This window comes from Triticum aestivum, chromosome 2B (genome assembly GCF_018294505.1).
Source record: "Triticum aestivum cultivar Chinese Spring chromosome 2B, IWGSC CS RefSeq v2.1, whole genome shotgun sequence".
Taxonomy (NCBI): Eukaryota; Viridiplantae; Streptophyta; class Magnoliopsida; order Poales; family Poaceae; genus Triticum; species Triticum aestivum.
Window position 1 is genome coordinate 456,072,973 of NC_057798.1, and position 13,489 is coordinate 456,086,461.

The 13,489-nt window shown below is 43.0% G+C and overlaps 1 pseudogene; it reads left to right on the plus strand.

Annotated features, from left to right (window-relative positions):
* LOC123041381 (uncharacterized) overlaps window positions 1-13,489 on the plus strand; it is an 81,440-nt pseudogene that overhangs the window by 12,111 nt on the left and 55,840 nt on the right.

The following is a 13,489-nucleotide window of genomic DNA, read 5'->3' on the forward strand; positions in this document are numbered from 1 at the left end:
TTGTGCCATGCTTGATTAGCTATGAGTTATAATGGTTTACCTTGCGTGCCAACATGCTATTAGAATGATTATGATGTGGTATGATGGGATGGTATCCTCCTTTGAATAAATTGAGTGACTCGACTTGGCACATGTTCACGCATGTAGTTGAAACAAATCAACATAGCCTTCATGATATTTATGTTCATGGTAGATTATATCCTACTCATGCTTGTATTCGGTGTAAATTAATTTTAATCATGTTTATGACTGTTGTCGCTCTCTCAGTTGGTCGCTTCCAAGTCTTTTGCTAGCCTTCACCTGTACTAAGCGGGAATACTGCTTGTGCATCCAAACTCCTTAAACCCTAAAGTTGTTCCATATGAGTCCACCATACCTTCCTATATGCGGTATTTACCTGCCGTTCCAAGTAAATTTGTATGTGCCAAACTCCAAACCTTCAAATGAAATTCTGTTTTGTATGCTCGAGCAGCTCATGTTTCAACTAGGGCTGCCTTTATCTTCCATGCTAGGTGGGTTATTCTCAAGAGGAGTGGACTTCGCTCCTCATTCACGAGAAAGGGCCGGTAACCGGGATGCCCAGTCCCATGATCCAAAAAGATCAAAGCAAATCAAAATAATTAAACAAAACTCACCCAGGGCTGTTGTTAGTTAAAGGCACTCGTTGTTTCGAGCAAGCCATGGATTGATGCTTGTTGGTGGTGGGGGAGTATAAACTTTTACCATTCTGTTTAGGAACCGCCTATAATGTATGTAGCATGGAAGATACAACCATCTCATAGTTGTTGTGTTGACAGTGAAAGTATGCCGCTCAAAATGTTATTCAATCTCTATTTTAAAATCGACCTTTGGCACCTCTACAAATCCCTGCTTCCCTCTGCGAAGGGCCTATCTATTTACTTTTATGTTGAGTCATCACCCTTCTTATTAAAAAGCACCCGCTGGAGAGCACACTGTCATTTGCATTCATTAATTGGTTTATATTGGGTATGACTTGACTGGATCTCTTTTACCATGAATTACAATGTTTAGTCAGCCCTTGATCTTTAAAGGTGCTCTGCATTTATGTTTTGCGGTCTCAGAAAGGGCTAGCGAGATACCATTTTGTTATATCATGTTATGATTGTTTTGAGAAAGTGTTGTCATCCGAGTTTTATTATTATGGCTGGCTAGCTGATTATGCTATTGATATGAGTAATTGTGAGGCCTAAGTATTATTATGAGTATGGTTAGTTCATAATATTTGCTAAAACCTGAATGATGGCTTTGCATGTTTATAACAACAAGAGCAAATAGAGTTTGTAAAAGTTTTTCTTTATCACTTTTAGTTTATTGACTGAATCGCTTGAGGACAAGCAAAGGTTTAAGCTTGGGGGAGTTGATACGTCTCCAACGTATCTACTTTTCCAAACACTTTTGCCTTTGTTTTGGACTCTAACTTGCATGATTTGAATGAAACTAACCCGGGCTGACGCTGTTTTCAGCAGAACTGCCATGATGTTGTTTTATGTGTAGAAAGCAAAAGTTCTCGGAATGTCTTGAAAATCCACGGAGGCACTTTTTGGAAAATATAAAAAATACTGGTGAAAGAATCAAGACCAGGGGGCCCACACCCTGTCCACGAGGGTGGGGGCGCGCCCTCCCCCCTGGGCGCGCCCCACTGTCTCGTTGGCCTCCTAAGGCTCCACCGACCTCAACTTCAACTCCATATATTCCGTCTCGCAGAGAAAAAAAATTGAAGAGAAAGTTTCATCGCGTTTTAATAAGAATTTTTGGCGAAAGAATTAATGCCAAGGGGTCGACAGGCTGTCCACGAGACAGGGGGGCGCCCCCCCAGGGCGCAGCCTCCTATCTCATGGGCCCCCTGGACCTCCACCGACCTCAACTCCAACTCCATATATTCACGTTCGGGGAGAAAAAAATCAGAGAGAAAGTTTCATCGCGTTTTACGACACGGAGCCGCCGCCAAGCCCTAATCTCTCTCGGGAGGGCTGATCTGGAGTCCGTTCGGGGCTCCGGAGAGGGGGATTCGTCGCTGTCGTCATCATCAACCATCCTCCATCACCAATTTCATGATGCTCACCGCCGTGCGTGAGTAATTCCATCGTAGGCTTGCTGGACGGTGATGGGTTGGATGAGATTTACCATGTACTCAAGTTAGTTTTGTTAGGGTTTGATCCCTAGTATCCTCTATGTTCTGAGATTGATGTTGCTATGACTTTGCTATGCTTAATGCTTGTCACTAGGGCCCGAGTGCCATGATTTTAGATCTGAACCTATTATGTTTTCATGAATATATGTGTGTTCTTGATCCTATCTTGCAAGTCTATAGTCACCTATTATGTGTTATGATCCGACAACCCCGAAGTGACAATAATTGGGACTCTTCTCGGTGATGACCGTAGTTCGAGGAGTTCATGTTTTCACTATGTGCTAATGCTTTGTTCCGGTTCTCTATTAAAAGGAGGCCTTAATATACCTTAGTTTCCGCTAGGACACCGCTGCCACGGGAGGGTAGGACAAAAGATGTCATGCAAGTTCTTTTCCATAAGCACGTATGACTATTTATAGAATACATGCCTACATTACATTGATGAATTGGAGCTAGTTCTGTGTCACCCTATGTTATAGCTATTACATGAGGAATCACATCCGACATAATTATCCATCACTGATCCATTGCCTACGAGCTTTTCACATATTGTTCTTCGCTTATTTACTTTTTCGTTGCTATTGTTACAATCACCACAAAATCCAAAAATATTACTTTTGCTACCGTTACCTTTATTATCATATTACTTTGCTACTAAATACTTTGCTACAGATACTAAGTTATCCAGGTGTGGTTGAATTGACAACTCAACTGCTAATACTCAAGAATATTCTTTGGCTCCCTTTGTGTCGAATCAATAAATTTGGGTTGAATACTTTACCCTCGAAAGCTGTTGTGATCCTCTACACTTGTGGGTTATCACTTGCCTTAGTGAAGAGGAGGTTCACACTCCTCCTGGATAGCTTTAAGACAAGTCTCTCCCTCTGAAAATATTTAAAACCTGCAAACCAAATATAAAGAACCACTCTGAAAATCACCAGAAATTCTAGGCAGCAAGGAAAAATCCACACTTTGGTGTGCTACTAGAGTTTTCTGTAACAAACCAAATGCAAAAAGAATCAACTCACTAGGACTTATAGGCTAGGAGATACTCAAGGTCAAAGTTCTGGTCAAAATATTTGAACTAAATGAATAAACAGAAAATCCTGGGGGGTGACGTCGATGGCGTAAAGCCAAAAGACACCTCCACATGTACCGCTTCGGGTGCGAGTGGAGAGGCTGAAAATGGGCCCCACCGGTCAGGAGAGAGGGGAGGGGGAGAGAAACAGAAGGCGGTGGCGCTTCGCTGGAGCTCACGCCGGTGAGGAGGGGTCCTTGGGCCTAACTGGAGGGCTAGAAATGGAGAGAGGGCTACAGCGCACCTGCCTGTACTCGTGGCACGGCGAGAGACGGTCGGAGCTGCTCACAATCAAGCTCGCAAGCGGCGGTGACGGTCAGGTCTTGCCGGAGAAGAAGAAGGCGACGACGAGGTGCTGTTCAAGGGGCTCTGCGGCTTCGGGACGACACTAGAGGGGCTCCAGGGACGCGCCTAGGTGGTTGGTTGCGCTCCAGGAGGTCGGGGACGGGGTGGCTGAGCTACGGGTGTCGCCGGCGAGCTCTGATCGGGCATGGCGGCCAGAGGCCTGCCCGGCCGGGCTGCGGCTGTGCTGCGTGTGTGTGGAGATTGGATGGGGCTGTGGGTGGCGCTGGAACGGAGGGGAGGGGCTCAGTTTATAGCCGAAGGGGGAAGGGGGTACGTGTCGCCGCCGGAGCTCTCTGGAAGACGGCGAGAGGCGACGAGGGGCGTCAGCGAGGGCGCGAGAAGCTCATCGATCACGTGGAGGTTGTCCACGCTCGCGGACGAGCACATGGAGGAGGGGGATAAGAAGATAGGGGCATGGGTGCACTGTGGCTTTTGGCCGCTACGCGCCCGTGCTCGCTGCGGCGTCTCCGGCATCGGCGAGCGCCAGGGAGAGGTCAAGGGCGATGAGACGAGGGTGGCGGCGTGGTGAGACAGTCGTCGGCGAGCTCTGGCTCAAGCACACGCTGAATAGAGGCGCCGCGTGACACAGAGCGCGTCGAACACATGCCAGGCCCCGTGTCCACACACGGTCACCGCCCTGGCATTGCCAAAATGATGCCCAAACGCTACCAAACCATGTATGGGATAGAGTCCACGCAGTGTTAGGTCTAAGAAAGGTGAAAACTTGAACCCAGGCCGACCAGAAGTGACTCAAGCTTACTGGCAAGTTTCTGGACAGAAAATTGGTCGCCAAGTTTGCCTAGCTTCTAGAAGGACATTAGGGTTGATCTCCTGGGGTTAAGGGTTTCTTAGGAGGGTGTTTAAGCTCAAGAAAGATCAGCTTCAAAAGATTAGGGAAAAATACACTTGCTGTACAAAGTGCATTTTTGGGCCAGAATGGAAAAGATTTTCTGTAGCAAAAATATTACAAAAAGTCATGCAATATTTTTACTCAGGGAGATGAACCAAGGTTCAAAGAAAATTCAGGAATTATCTCAGGATTTTTGGAGCTATAAAAACTGGGGTTGCTTTGGAGCTCTAATTTCTGAAATGAGGTTTCAGAAAGTAAATGAATATTTTCACTTATGAAAATATTCAATTGGCCATTCTAGGGTTTGAGAAGGAAATGGAGTTGGATGAGAGGGAGATGGGTCACTTGGGTGAAAGTCAAGGGCATGCCCAAGTGACAAGTCCATTTGAATTGATTCTTAAAAACTCAAAACCAAGGCAAATGCAAATCAAGTCCGGAAAAAGAGAGAAGGCAAAAACCAGGCCGTCACAAACCTCCCCCACTTAAGATGAATCTCGTCCTCAAGATTCGGTTGCTTGGGAAAAAAGTTTTGGTTAAGCAGTCTTTAAAAATTCCTCTCTTTCCCAGGTTGCCTCCTCCTCGGTATGGTGCTCCCATTGAACTTTGAAAAACCTAATCACTTTGCTGCGAGTGACTCTTTCTGTCTCATCCAATATTTTAACTGGTCTTTCCATATATGTCAGATCCTTAGCCAGTTCTATCTCTACTATATCAGTCCTTTTCTCTGGTGGCGAGATGCACCTTCTCAGCTGGGAGACATGAAACACATTGTGTACTTCTGACAGTTCTGGTGGCAACTCCAATGGGTAAGCAACAGCTCCAACTCTGTTCATGACTGGGAATGGGCCAATGTATCTGGGTGCCAACTTGCCCCGGGTCTGAAACCTCTTAATTCCTTTCATCGGGGTGACTCGGAGATACACGTGTTCTCCTGGTTCAAATCTGATCTGACGGTGCTTGGCATCATAGTAACTCTTCTGTCGTGACTTGGCCAACTGTAGTCTGTCTCGGATCTCCTTGACTTGCTTCTCTGCTTCCATCATTAAGTCTGTTCCGAATATACGACTGTCCCCGGTTTGAGACCAGTTCAGTGGAGTGTGGCACTTACGGCCATACAGAGCTTCATATGGTGACATCTTCAAACTGGTCTGGAAACTGTTGTTGTAGGAAAACTCGCTGTACGGCAGATAGTCTTCCCACTTAGATCCTTGAGCCAATACACATGCTCTGAGCATATCTTCGAGTATTTGATTTACCCGCTCGGTTTGTCCATCTGTCTGTGGATGGTAAGCGGTGTTGTATTTCAGAGCAGTCCCTAAGGCTTGACGTAGACGAGACCAGAAGGCTGAAGTGAAGAGAGATCCTCTGTCGGAGATGATGGTCCTTGGTACGCCATGCAAACGGACGATCCTGGACACATATAATTGTGCAAGTTGATCTGCATAATAAGTGGTCTGGATAGGCAGAAAATGAGCCACCTTGGTTAATGTATCCACGATGACCCATATTGTGTCATTCCCCCGGTGTGGCTTTGGTAAGCCAGTGATGAAGTCCATGCAGACATCGTCCCATTTCCATTGTGATACGGGCAAAGGTTGAAGGAGTCCGGCGGGATTTGGATGTTCTGCCTTCAACTTGTTGCATATGTCGCAACAAGCTACGAAGTAAGCGATGTCTTTCTTCATTCCTTCCCACCAGAATACTTGACGGAGATATTCATACATCTTGGTGCCACCTGGGTGAATCGAGTACGAAGATTCGTGGGCTTCTGATAATATCTTCTTTTTCAGACTCTCTTGGTTGGGTACGCAAATCCTTCCTTGAAATCTTAGCGTACCGTTTTGATCCTTAGAGAAATCCTTGGTTGGCTTGGCATATGATTGCAGTGAATCGTCATGTGCTTGAGCGCTGCGAATTTCTTCCTCGAGAGTAGGAGCCATTTCCAATATGTTGGCCATATGGGCATCCACTATTGACAAATTGAGCCGAGCCATTTCCTCACAGAGTTTGGTATGCAACGTATCCAGTAGAGCATTCAGGCTGACGGGCTTGCGGCTGAGGGCATCTGCTACCACATTAGCTTTTCCCGGTGATAATTTATCCCGAGGTCATAATCCATAACCAACTCAATCCATCTTCGCCGACGGAGGTTTAAGTCTGGTTGAGTGAATATATACTTGAGACTCTTGTGGTCCGTAAATATTTGACACCTTTTTCCAATCAGATAGTGTCTCCAAATCTTCAAGGCATGAACCACTGCGGCCAATTCCAAATCATGAGTTGGGTAATTTCCTTCGTGAGGCCGTACTTGTCGAGATGCATAGGCCACAACCTTGCCATCTTGCATGAGAACACATCCGAGTCCTTTCCTGGATGCGTCGCAGTAGACATCAAAGCTGCAATAGATGTCGGGAAGAGTCAATACTGGCGCGGATGTCAGCCTGGTTTTTAACTCGTTGAAGCTCCTTCGCATTCCTCAGTCCATATAAACTTCTTATCCTTCTTTAGGAGCTCTATCATCGGCTTGGTAATCTTAGAGAACCCTTCGATAAAATGGTGATAATATCCGGCTAATCCATGGAAACTCCGGATTTCTGAGACTGTCGTGGGTGCGGACCAATCAAGCACATCTTTTACTTTACTTGGATCCACGGCGATACCTTCAGCTGAGAGAATATGCCCCAGAAATCCTACTTGGTAGAGCCAAAATTCGCATTTGCTGCACTTTGCATAAAGCTGATGATCACGAAGTCTTTGCAACACCGCTCGGAGGTGGTCCTTGTGCTCTTCTTTGCTTTTTGAATCCATAAACACCTTATTCGTCATATGCATGAAAAAGGCGGGGGCATTGGTGAGACCGAATGACATAACAGTATATTCATAAAGACTGTATCGAGTGGTGAACGCTGTCTTGGGAATATCTTCCTTCTTGATTTTGAGTTGATGATATCCAATCCTCAAATCAATCTTGGAGAATACTTTGGGCCCACTTAGTTGATCAAACAAATCATCAATTCTTGGCAGTGGATACTTGTTCTTGATGGTGACGTCATTCAACTGTCGGTAGTCTACACACATCCAAAGACTGCCGTCCTTTTTATCCACGAATATAGCGGGTGACCCCAAGGTGAAGAGCTTGAACGGATGTATCCTTTCTGTAGCATTTCATCGAGTTGTTTATTTAATTCCACCAATTCTGACAAAGGCATCTGATAATATTTCTTATGTATCGGTGCAGTCCCGGGCACCAAGTCAATAGCAAACTCCAGTTCTCTGTCTGGCGGCATTCCTGGCAATTCCTCAGGAAATACATCTAGATACTTGCTGACCACAGGAATTGATTCCACTTCTTCGGCCACAGCTAAGAATACCATATCCTTCTTGGGTATACTTCTGCGGGCATAAAAACTTGCGATGCAACCTTGCTGATTTACCATGGTGACTTCTCTGGTCGCATAGTTGATGCATACTTGGTATTGGGTCAACCAATTCATTCCCAAAATAATGTCCAATTTATCAGATTCAGTGACTATCAATGCAGTTGGAAACTTGACTCCCTTTATCTCAATCTCCAAATTCGGCAGACCAGATTACTTCAGAGCACCGATCCCAGGGATTGTACCATCATACTTTTGCCCATAATCGAGCAGAGGAATTTGTTTTGGGCTGCAAAACTCCGTGAAATGAAAGAGTGGGAAGCCCCAGAATCAAATAAAATTACTGCAGGTATGCTATTAACAGGAAACATACCAATGACAACTTCTGGGTCTTCTTGGGCTTCGTCAGCGGAGATATGATGGATTTGGCCTTGGATGGCACACGAGTCAGAATATGACTCCAGGTGGTTGAGCTGTGGATGGTAGGAGACTATTGGCTTGCCATTCTTGGGACATTGTCTGGCGTAATGTCCGGTTTGTCCATAGCTGAAGCAGGCGTTGTTGCGCGACAATCTTCAAGCACCGGATTGGTTACGACATTATTGAATTGAGTAGTGGTCTTGTTGACATTCTTCTGCTAGTTGGGTTTGTACTCCACCTGAGTCTTGTCACTCCTTATTCCATAGTCCATCAAATCCTTACCCCAAACTTGAAAACTTCACAACACAAAACTCGACAGAAAATCTCATGAGCTCCGTTAGTACAAGAAAATAAATCACCACTTTAAGGTACTGTTGCAAACTCATTATTTATTTATATTGGTGTAATATCTACTGTATTCCAACTTCTCCATGGTTCATACCCCCCGATACTACCCATAGATTCATCAAAATAAGCAAACAACACGCGAAAAACAGAATCTGCCAAAAACAGATCACTCTGTAGTAATCTATAACTTTTGAATACTTATGTATATCTAAAACTCCTACCAAATTAGGCAAACCTGAGAAATTTGTGTACCAATCCAGATCAGAAATAATCAGATCAAAAGCATGTTTCTGTGAATTATCAAAACTAATTTACTAAGCGCAAAAGTTTCTAATTTTCAGCAGGATCAACACAACTATCACCGTATGCTATCCTAAAGGTTTAACTTGGCATAAACACTAATTAAAACTTAAAACCACATCTACCCAGAGGCTAGATGAATTATTTATTACTAAACAGCAAGGAAAAATCTTTGGTTGTCTCCCAACAAGCGCGTTTCTTTAAAGCCTGTTTAGCTAGGCATTGATAATTTTAATGATGCTCACATAAAAGACAAGAATGAAGCACGAAGAGAGCATCATAAAACACATGACAAACACATCTAAGTCTAACATACTTCCTATGCATAGGCATTTTATAATCAAACAAATTATCTAGGCAAGCAAAAACTATCATATGCAAGGAAGAAGAAAGTGACGATAGTAATCTCAACATGAAGAGAGGTAATTTAGTAACACGAAAATTTCTACAACCATATTTTCCTCTCTCATAATAATTACATGTAGGATCATAAGAAAATTCAACAATATAGCTATCACAAAACATATTCCCAACACGATCCACATGCATACGAAGTTGACACTTTCAAAATAGTGGGATTAACATTAACTAAAGTCATGACCTCTCCAAACCCACTTTTATAAAAAAATCATAAGATTGAACATTCTCCAAATATGTGGGATCTAAAGTTGACACTCTTCCAAACCCACTTTCAATAATATTGCACACACTATAATCAATCTCATATTCATCATGGGGCTTAAAGAAATTTTCAAGATCATAAAAAGAATCATCCCAATCATGATCATTGCAACAAATAGTAGACATAGCAAAACTAGTATACCCAAGCTTAGTGTTTTGCATATTACTAGCACAATTGACATTAATAAAATTTATAATAACATCATTGCAATCATGCTTTTCATCGAAGGAACTATCAAGTATGGGTGCAATAGCAGCAATCTCATGTTTAACATAAGGGACTATAGAAAATTCATCTACATAAATATTGGCATCATGGCCAAAAGAATAGCAAGCACCATGTTTATCAAGGGATATTTCAATCAAATTATCGGAATCATAATTATCTATAGATTCATGCATATCATTATTTTCTTCCAAAGCAACGGTCATTCTCTCAATAAATTCTTTGACATAGACATTATGAGCATAGTTTTGATAGCAATATTTAAGTATGTCCAAATTTTCAGATTTGTAGAGAGTAATATCATACTTTTCAATTAAAGAAGCAACTTCATAAGCACCCTAAAAAGCAACAAATTCTTCAATTTGTTCGATATCATAGTAACTATAGACGCCCTTTGCATAAGAAGATAATATTTCATTATCATTAAACTCACATATGTACGGAAGGTGTTTTTTAGGGTTCTTAGAGCAACAAGTAAAATCATAAATTTCACAAAGATTCCAAGCATAGCATAGCAAACTATTTATTTGATTCCATAAGAGCTTCCCTTTTTCGTACAAACGATGGTGCACAAAATGTGCATGCTCATATAAAGATTTTCCCTCAACTAAACTAGTCGGGGTTTCAGCACGAGCACATATAGATCAAAGATGATCCAAGTACAACACTTTAAGTGGATCCATATCACTAGATTTTTACCAAGCGAAGATGCAAGCAAATAGAAGGCGAAGAAAAGGCGAAGGTTTTCGAAACTCGTTTTAGAAGTGGGGGAGAGGAAAACGAGAGGCGAATGGCAAATAATGTAGTGCAAGGGAGAAGAGTTTATGATGGGTACTTGGTATGGCTTGACTTGACGTAGAGTTCCCCGGCAACGGCGCCAGAAATCCTTCTTGCTATCTCTTGAACTTGCGTTGGTTTTCCCTTGAAGAGGAAAGGGTGATGCGGCAAAGTAGCGTATTTATTTCCCTCAGTTTTGAGAACCAAGGTATCAATCCAGTAGGAGACAACGCTCAAGTCACCGAATACCTGCACAAACAATCAACAACTTGCACCCAACGTGATAAAGGGGTTCTCAATCCCTTCACGGTCACTCGCAAAAGTGAGATCAGAGATAGATAAATGGTAAAGTAAATATTTTTGGTTTATAGATCGGAAAGTAAAAGATTGCAAAATAGTAGATCAGAAACTAGCAAGATGTAAACAAGATTAAATAATATGGAAAAGAGACCCAGGGGCCATAGGTTTCATTAGTGGCTTCTCTCATGATAGCAAATGTTACGGTGGGTGAACAAATTACAGCCGAGCAATTGATAGAAAAGCGCATAGTTATGATGATATCTAAGGCAATGATCATGAACATAGGCATTGATGACCTGCAAGTATATGGGATAGTTGTAGCCTCTTTCGATAAGTAAGAGTGTCGAACCCAACGAGGAGCTAAAGGTAGAACTAATATTCTCTCAAGTCCTATCTGCCACTGATACGACTCTATGCATGCTTAGTGTTCGCTTTACCTAGAACAAGTATGAAACCAGAAGTACTTTGTAGGTGTTGTTGGAGATCGTGGTGATGATGATGGCCCACGGCAGCGTTCCGGCGCCACCGGAAGCAAGGGGGAGAGCCCCCCTTATTCTTCTTCCTTGACCTTCTCCTTAGATGGGAGAAGGTTTTCCCCTCTGGTCCTTGGTTCCCATGGCTTGGGAGGGGCGAGAGCCCCTCCGAGATTGGATCTATCTCTCTGTTTCTGCGTTCTGGGATTCTGCCCTAGCACCGTTTCTTTTATATCCGGAGATCCATAACTCCGATTGGGGTGAATCTTTCGCCCAGATCTTTCTCATAAAATTAGCTTTGTTGCCGCAAGAGAAGAGCGTCAACCGCCTTACGGGGGGGGGGGCAGGAGAGTCTAGGGCGCGCCTGCCTCCCTGGGGCGCACCCCCCTATCTCCTGCCCCCCTCGGGCACAGTCTCGTGTTGATTTTACTTCCCAAAATCATAAATATTCCAAAATAATTCTCCGTCCGTTTTTATCCCGTTTGGACTCCGTTTGATATGGGTTTTTTGCGAAACATAAAACATGCAATAGACAGGAACTGGCACTGGGCACTTGATCAACATGTTAGTCCCCAAAAAATAGTATAAAAAGTTGCCAAAAGTATATGAAAGTTGAAGAATATTGGCATGAAACAATCAAAAATTATAGATACGACGGAGACGTATCAGCATCGCCAAGCTTAATTCCTGCTCGTCCTCGAGTAGGAAAATGATAAAAAAGATAATTTTTGATGTGGAATGCTACCTTGCATAATCTTGATCATATGTCTAATCATGGCATGAATATTAAGACACGAATGATTCAAAGCAACAGTCTATCATTTGACATAAAATAATAATACTTAGGGCATCCCAAAAAACAATCATGTCTTTCAAAATATCAATGCTTCTAGAATGTTATCCCTACAAAATCATATAGTCTTGTATGCTCCCTTTTATTAACACAAGGTACCCCTCATGCCTATCCCAGTGTCAGCCAAGCAATTGTTTCATACTTTAGTATTCTCAAACTTTTTCAACTTTCACGCAATACATGAGCGTGAGCCATGGATATAGAACTATGGGTGGAATAGAGTATGATGGTGGAGAAGACAAAAAGGGAGAAAGTCTCACATCGATGTGGCTAATCAACGGGCTATGGAGATGCCCATCAATTGATGTCAATGCAAGGAGTAGGGATTGCCATGAAACAGATGCACTAGAGCTATAAGTGTATGAAAGCTCAAACTGAAGCTAAGTGGGTGTGCATCCAACTTGCTAGCTCATGAAGACCTAGGGCATTTGAGGAAGCCCATCGTTGGAATATACAAGCCAAGTTCTATAATGAAAATTCCCACTAGTATATGAAAGTGACAATATAGGAGACTCTCTATATGAAGAACATGGTGCTGCTCTGAAGCACAAGTGTGGTAAAAGGATAGTAACATTGCCCCTTTTCTTTTTCTTTTTTTTTCTTCTTTTTTTCTTTTTTTGGGCGGGCTTCTTTGGCCCCCCCTTTTTTTTATTTAGGCTTATTTGGCCTCCCTTTTTTATTTTTTTTATTTTTTTCATGGGGAAATGCTCTATAATGATGATCATCACACTTTATTTACTTACAACCCAATATTACAACTCGATACTAGAACAAAGATATGACTCTATATGAATGCTTCCGTCGGTGTACCGGGATGTGCAATGATCTAGCATAGCTATGACATCAAAAAAGGACAAGCCATGAAAACATCATGCTAGCTATCTTACGATCATGCAAAGCAATATGAAATGAATGCTCAAGTCATGTATATGATGATGATGGAAGTTGCATGGCAATATATCTCGGAATGGATATGGAAATGCCATGATAGGTCGGAATGGTGGTTGTTTTGAGGAAGATATAAAGAGGCTTATGTGTGATAGATCGTATCGTATCACACGGTTTGGATGCACCGGCGAAGTTTGCACTAACTCTCGAGGTGAGAAAGGGCAATGCACGGTACCGAAGAGGCTAGCAATGATGGAAGGGTGAGAGTGCGTATAATCCATGGACTCAACATTAGTCATAAAGAACTCGCATACTTATTGCAAAAATTTATTAGCCCTTGAAACAAAGTACTACGCGCATGCTCCTAGGGGGGAGGTTGGTAGGAGTTAACCATCGCGCGCCCCCGACCTTCACGCAAAGA